Raw genomic sequence first — 7,154 nt, 5'->3', positions numbered from 1 at the left:
TCGGGCGAAAGGGTAAATCACGACTCATGGGTAAAGATGTACAACCTCTGCAGAGTGTTAAATCTGGTATACTAGCCGTGCCCATGGATACGGGCAGCCCGGAAAACTGACGGAATAGATGGACACTGATGAACATGACTAATGATGATAAATGATGGTTTATTATGTTGTTTATATGTGTTATTCTTAATTCTTGTATACATTGATCATGTGGTTATGAGATTATTTATGCTACCTTGACATTTGCTATCTAATGAATAAACATGCTATCCACTATTAAAAGCTAAATGCAGTCAAACCGGTGTCAGCTGTTTGAGCCTCATGAACCCCTGGTTATACTTGTTGAGTACGATATGTGCTCACTCTTGCAATTTCCCAACACCCAAGGTTATGCTAATGATGATGCTTGGAATGAGGACTACCATTATAAGTACTAGGTTTGGAGTCAACCAGTCAATGTTGTCCCTGTGTGGTGCTTCCGTCGAGAGCGTTGTTTACTTCATGCTATCACTTTTGTATGAGACTATGTGATATATTATGTTCCGCTATGTAATGAACACTGCAATGGTACATTTGAGATTTGTCTACTTATGTGTGCGACTGTTTCTGGGGCACATATGAGTCTTTTATGCATCCTATTTTGTTTTTAAAATATGGGTGTGACATACAACTTGAGGGCAAATTATTAGAATAGGCATGGCACAAGCTGCCAACTGGGGCGGGGGACAAGAAACAGATAATTAGAGGTACATTTAATAAAAAGACAAAAGTAGCGGTCCAAAATAAGACAGGTTGCACCTTGGGCAAGGTATTAGAAGAAGCATTGCATAAGCTGCCAACTTAGGGGTTAAGTTATTATACAAGTAATATATAGAGTTTAGGAAAACATTCAAACCTGAAATGAAAAATGAAATAATGAAACTCACAAGCCATTAAATTGAAATTAAAATAAACACTTCTGAAAAAATGAAATATTAAAAGCAGGAAATATTGAAGAACAGTTAATATGCAGCATTTAGAAGGCATTTGAACCTTAAAGGAAAACTTAAAAACTGAAATAGCTATAACAAACTAAAGTTGAAATTAATAACCAGGAAATTTAACTGAAATTGACAAATAGAAACTGAAAACTAAAGTCGACACAATGAAAAACAAAGGACTGAAACATAAAATTGAAAACTAAAGTAGGCATTCGAACCTGAACGTGAAACTACACCACTAAAATAGCAACTAAAGGAAAAAAATAAAAAATAAAGTAGACACAATGAAAAACAAATTATATGTGCAAGGACTATCCTTTTTTATAACAACTTAATATTATAGGTGAAGAAACCAATATGTAGTATTTAGGATGGCACATTCGAACCTAAAAAGGGAGACTGAAATCTAAAACCAAAAAAAACATGAAACTAAAAAAACTACAAAAAAAACTTGACTGAAAACTAAAACTGAAAAACACTAAAAAAATAGTGAACACTTAAACTAAAAAATAGAAAAAAGAGTGCAAATTGTTTTGTGTTAAACTTATGTGTGCAATGGCTATCCTTTTATAACAATTTATACATTTATAGGCGAGACAATTTATATGCCAGGTTTAGGAAGAGCGACTGAAATCTAAAACTAAAGAATTTTAAAAATGACTGAAAAATTAAATAAAAAACTAAAAAATACAATTTGAAATTTACAACTGAAATTACAAAATGAAATGAAAAACTAAACTGAAAAAATAAAATGCAAATTCTGAGACTAATTTCCTCTATGTACTACTTCCTGTAGCCATTATCACTTATCTAAAATACACTTGTATCATGCTAACTAAATTTACCTATCAATACCTAATAATAAAGAGGTAAAATTTTAGGCTTTTCTTCATCTATCTATTTTTTTTCGGTCTTCCTCTAACTACAAGATAATAGAGTTCCTTTCGGACTTATATATATAACTATACTCATGAGTTAAGAGTAACTCTTCCCTAACGCGGTACGGAGTCTGATTTCAAAATATATTGGATCTGTGCTCGTGGCCTTGTTTAGTTCTAAATTTTTTTGGCAAAATAGCCACTGTAACACTTTCGTTTGTATTTGGCAAATATTGTCCAATTATGAACTAACTAGACTCAAAAACTTCGTCTCATAAATTACAGGTAAACTGTGTAATTAGTTATTTCTTTTATCTATATTTAATGTTTCATGCATGTGTCGTAATTATGGACTAACTAGACTCAAAAACTTCGTCTCATAAACTACAGGTAAACTGTGTAATTAGTTATTTCTTTTATCTATATTTAATGTTTCATGCATGTGTCGTGAGATTCGATGTGACAGGAAATCTGAAAAAAATTTGCAAAATTTTTTTTGACTAAACAAGGCCTATGTTAAAATTTCCGTATCTCAGTTATGTACAAGGAAGACACATTCCGTCGTGTCCTTTTCCAGTTACTTTTGTTTTTTTTCCTTCTTTATCACGTTGGGTTCTCTACGTGACTTTTTTTCTCTTTTTCTTTTCTCCACTTATGTTGTATTTTTTATAAGCAAAAATAATAATACAACTATACTATCATGGGTGGATCGTGGAGCCGTGGGCGCGAACAGGGAGAAAAAAAACGGTAATGCTACCGGTCGTCCGAACCCATCGGACGAGCACGTCGGCAATCCGGATGGATGGTAGGCAATTGCTCCACGGCTTATCCTTTCTATCTCTACCTTTTCTGCTCTCACCTCGCTACTCCCCTGCCGCTGCTGTTGCCCACGCCTATGCGTTCGCATGCCGCTCCTCCTGCGGCCCGCCCCATGCCACAACGGCCGGTGAGCCTCCCTCCCTCCCCTCTGCGATCTTCGTGCTCTCCATGCGAACGGAGTGGATGCCACAACGGTCGGTGTGCCATCCTCTCCCCCCCCCCCCCCCCCCCCCCCCCTCTGCGACCCGGAGTAGAGGTGAAGGAGGCGGCTTCCAGCGAGTCGCGCACCTCCCTCTGCTCTCTCTTCCTCGCTCTCCGACCTCCATGCATCTGGAGAGGAGAGAAATGGTGGTGACTTTCGGCAAGGTAGGTAGGGTCCTCATCTGGATCTCAACTTCTTCTTCTTCCTCCCTCTAGACCGAGCTCTCCTCTGCCTTCTTCTTATCCTCATCGCGTCCTCCTCCTCCTCATCTAGGTCTAGATCTAAGAGATGCGACAGTGGCTAGGGTTCCGGCAAGCTCTCAGGTTCAGATCTCGCCGTGTTGTAATGGTTCTCTCTTGATGTTGCAGTAGGTTTAAGCCAATGTTGAAGTACTATTTTTAGATGTTTTGCAGTATATTTCAATTTCTTCGGTCTGCATGTTGCAGTAGTCGTTGTTGCATGTGTGTTTCAGCGGTTGCTCGGTATTATTGTAACAATATCTTCTTGGTGTTTCAGAAGCTGCGGCTTAATATTTCAGTTGTTTTTTTTTGTTGTTGTAACAATACATTCAAAATGTTTCAACTTCATCATCGCAATGTTGGAGTTATTATCCTTTCATGTTGTTGCAATATATATGTTTTATGGTGTTTCAAATACTTTAACCCATTGTTGCAGCAGTTCACTCTGTGTTGTTGCAATAACATGATCATGTTGTTTCGAACTGCTTCAATCTATTGTTGCAGCAACTTATTCGGTGATGTTGCAACAATATGTTCATGATATTTCCGCTGTTTTATCCTACTGTTGCAGCAGCAAGCAGGGAAGATGAGCTAGGGGTGGGCTAGGGGGCGAGCTATGGACGGGGCAAATGTGTGCAGCAAGCGGGCGAGGCGAGCTGGAGGGCGGGCTGTGGGAGGAGGCGAACTATGGATGGGGCAAAGTGCTGGGGCTAGTGAGGTTGGGGGCAGGAAGATCCCGTACGTGTGTGGGGGTAGCGGGGCGAGTTCTTTACGCGGGGACAAAAGGATGGGGCGGTTTCCTTTCTTCTCCGAGCGGGGGTGGACAAGGTCACGTTCACATCTCTACTTCTTTTTTTCTTCTCCATGCGGGGACAGGTGCAGGCGTGGACGCGTATGAAGGCCTAGCATCCGGACACTAGCGCCCGGATCGGACTTCCAAGCGCTAGTAGTACCGAAAAAAAAGGCCACAGAATTGCATGCGGATCTTTCCATCAGGCAGTCACATAGATAAAAAAAGGAATTTGGACACTTATGTAGAGGTCCTTGGAAAATTGATAGTGTGGAAAAAATTGAGCCAGTACCAAATTACTATAGGTCAAATCTAACACGGACCGATCGGATCAAATAAAGACTACCCTACACCGTATGTATATATCGTCGAGATCAAATTGAAAGCACAAATCAAACCAAAGATAAAATTAAGACAACTAGAGACGAAATAAAAATATCTTGGTAGTAGCCTTCGCTACTCATCCGGCTAGCCATATGGCGATCTAGAACAAGTGGGAGACATTAGACCTGGACCCTTCACGACGCGTCGACGCGTCTAACAGATCATTGACTTGCTCCTGTAAACATAACAACAATATTTCCAAGTCCGACACGAGAGCAACGTTGCTTGCAGCTAGCTACATCTCCTAGCTAGAGAGGAGTGACGAGTTCAATTTCCGATCGCAAGAAGGAAGTAATTAATGTCGCCGATGCACAGGAGCAACGTGTTCGACCGAGCAATGCCCCATCAATCGACGTGAGCATCGACCGGAAGGATATATACCCCGAGGCGCACGTGTTGAGGGCCGACCGCCGATCTCCCCGGCCAGCGTCAAGGAGGCCACCAAGAGGTTGAGGTAGAGGACAACATGCTGCACCGAGAGCTAGACCAGGTGCACATGTCAAGAAGCCACAGGTCAAGGCTGTCCAGATCTCTGGTTGATCGATCTGCATTGCATGTCTCCATGCATAGACGACACTTCACGATCAAAATGATAGAGGGTTATAGTTTTCCAGATGGACCGCCCGGCACGACACTAGCACGGGCACGCTTAGGCACGGCACGGCAAGGCGCGGGCACGATCGGCACGGAAGCCCGTCGTGCTGTGCCTGATAGTGCCACCGTGCCGAGTTGGCAGCCCAGGCACGACCTTATCAGGTCAGAAACGTGCCGTGCCGTGCTGTTTGGCCTGGTGGCACTACAGTGCCCGTGCCAACCCAGGCGCTAAGGCAGAATCACAGTACCAGATTCAAAATGCAAATACAAACTTCAAATAATCAAGCAAGAAAAGAGTACAGTCAGCCAAGCTCTATATAGTTCAATGTTTTTAGATCACAGTTCAAGTTCTCATATTACATCAAGTTCTAGCAAGTTCTAGCGGACGGCTTTCTCCTCACGGGCCTTAGACCTAGCCTCAATCGGCTGCCATAACAGAGCAAACAAGAAGCAGATTAGAGGAAGAAGACTTCAGATCGGATCATAAATGAAGAAGAACAAAGGAGGAGTAGCAGATCTGAGCTAGTGATTACCTGGCAGTCAACGGCGACGGAGAAGCTTGAGCTTGAGCAGATCAAAGCAGCGGATCAGCAGACCTGAAGAAGAAGAAGAAGAAGAAGAAGAAGAAGAAGAAGAACAGAGACAGAGAAGAAGAAGAAGTGAAGAACAGGGGCGGCTCGGAGCTTACCTGCTTTGTCGGAGCTTCGGCTTCGTCGCTGCCGCTGCCGGAGGCTGAGACGAAGGGGTGGCCTGGTGGGGACGGAATCGATCCGTCGTCGCCCTCCCCCTCGCCCCTGCTGGACTCCCTTCGTCTTCTCCACGACTGACGCACGACGGAGACGACGGCGAGGGCAAGGCGACTCCTGACCAGCGGCGGCCGGTGGATGGGTGGGGAATGAAATGAAATTAGGGTTGAGTTGGGGGATAGAGGACGGTTGGGGCGGCTTATATAGCAGCCATTCCCAATCCTAATCGGTGGACGGCTGAGATGCAGTCATGGCTCTGATCCAACGACTCTTATTCATCCTCGTGCCGTTAGCGGGCCAAGCCCAAAATCGTGTCGTGCCACGTGCTGGCCCATGGGCCAAATGTCAGGCCCACGGGCACGGGGACGGGCCATGCCAGGCATGGGCACGAGTTATGCGTGCCTGGGCTGTGCTTTCCAGTGCCGTGCCTGGGCCGGCCTAACGTGCTTGGCCCAGTTGGAAAACTATATAGAGGGTCAAACACTATGTAATACAAGTTTATAATTCCTGCCTGGAATTTTTTTTTCTTTTGTATTTTTGGATTTTGGAGGTCTCGCGGAGATAGAACTTGCATGGCAGAAACCATGGTTGATGGGAGGAACCACTGCGTTAGCATGGCGATGGCAGCTATGCCGTGACATGAGGATTTTTTAAAGAAAAGAAAATATACTAATATCCTAACTTCTGCATCGATTAATGCAGCTAGTTGTTTGTCAGCAACTCCAATTTGCTAAAAGTACTTAGCAGTCTAGGATTTTAGATAAAACCATAAAAAACAGCCTCCAACAAGTTGGCAAAACTACTTGGCAATTTTGTGAGCTTGGCAAAATTTCCCCTTCACTTGGCAAATATGTCAAGTCCTCCATCGCTTGGCATCGTGTATCCCAATTTACCAACTAGTTTTGCCAACTTGTTGGAGGCTCAATTTTGTGATTTTGGCAAAAATCCTAGGATATCAAGTTCTTATGCCAAGCCCAAATAGCAAATTGTTGGAGAAGACCTGCATTTGGTTTTGAGACTTGGCAAAACTATAGATTTGCCAAGTGAGTTTTAGCAAACTGTTGGAGTTGCTCTAACAAACTAGGAAGAAAAGGTCCATACGGCTGTCTCCAATAACAGGAGATCCATTTGGACCCAAACTCAAAATGGGTCTCTAACACAGTACCAATAGCTTCCAACAGAGTACTCATACAGAAGACCCATTTTGGATATCAGGAGAGGCATAACCCAAATTTGGGTATCCTCTCTTCTCGAGACTCATTTGCAGAAAGTGTTATCTTTTAGGTCTTGTTATTAGAGAAGACTAAAAGTAGGTATAAAACCTTTTACCTGTAACGCTACCAAAGGACAAATAGGTCTTGTATTTTATGTGTTGATTGTTGGAGATAGTCAATGTTTTTACTTCATGTAAAATTCAGAGCAGACCATACGTAGTGCTATTGTATTAGGTAATTTTACATGGAAATCTCAATGTTGTTAATTATAAATTTAGTGAACAAACTATACAATTATATATTTATAC

The 7,154-nt window shown here is 42.7% G+C and overlaps 1 long non-coding RNA gene across 1 annotated transcript; it reads left to right on the top strand.

Moving 5' to 3' along the window:
- Nucleotides 2,598-3,535, top strand: LOC110429810. Its single transcript, XR_002446969.1, has 2 exons — nt 2,598-3,043; nt 3,153-3,535. It is a non-coding gene; the product is annotated as an uncharacterized LOC110429810 (long non-coding RNA).

The sequence above is a fragment of the Sorghum bicolor genome, chromosome 8 (genome assembly GCF_000003195.3).
Source record: "Sorghum bicolor cultivar BTx623 chromosome 8, Sorghum_bicolor_NCBIv3, whole genome shotgun sequence".
Classification (NCBI taxonomy): domain Eukaryota; kingdom Viridiplantae; phylum Streptophyta; class Magnoliopsida; order Poales; family Poaceae; genus Sorghum; species Sorghum bicolor.
This window is presented reverse-complemented; position numbering and strand designations above follow the sequence as displayed.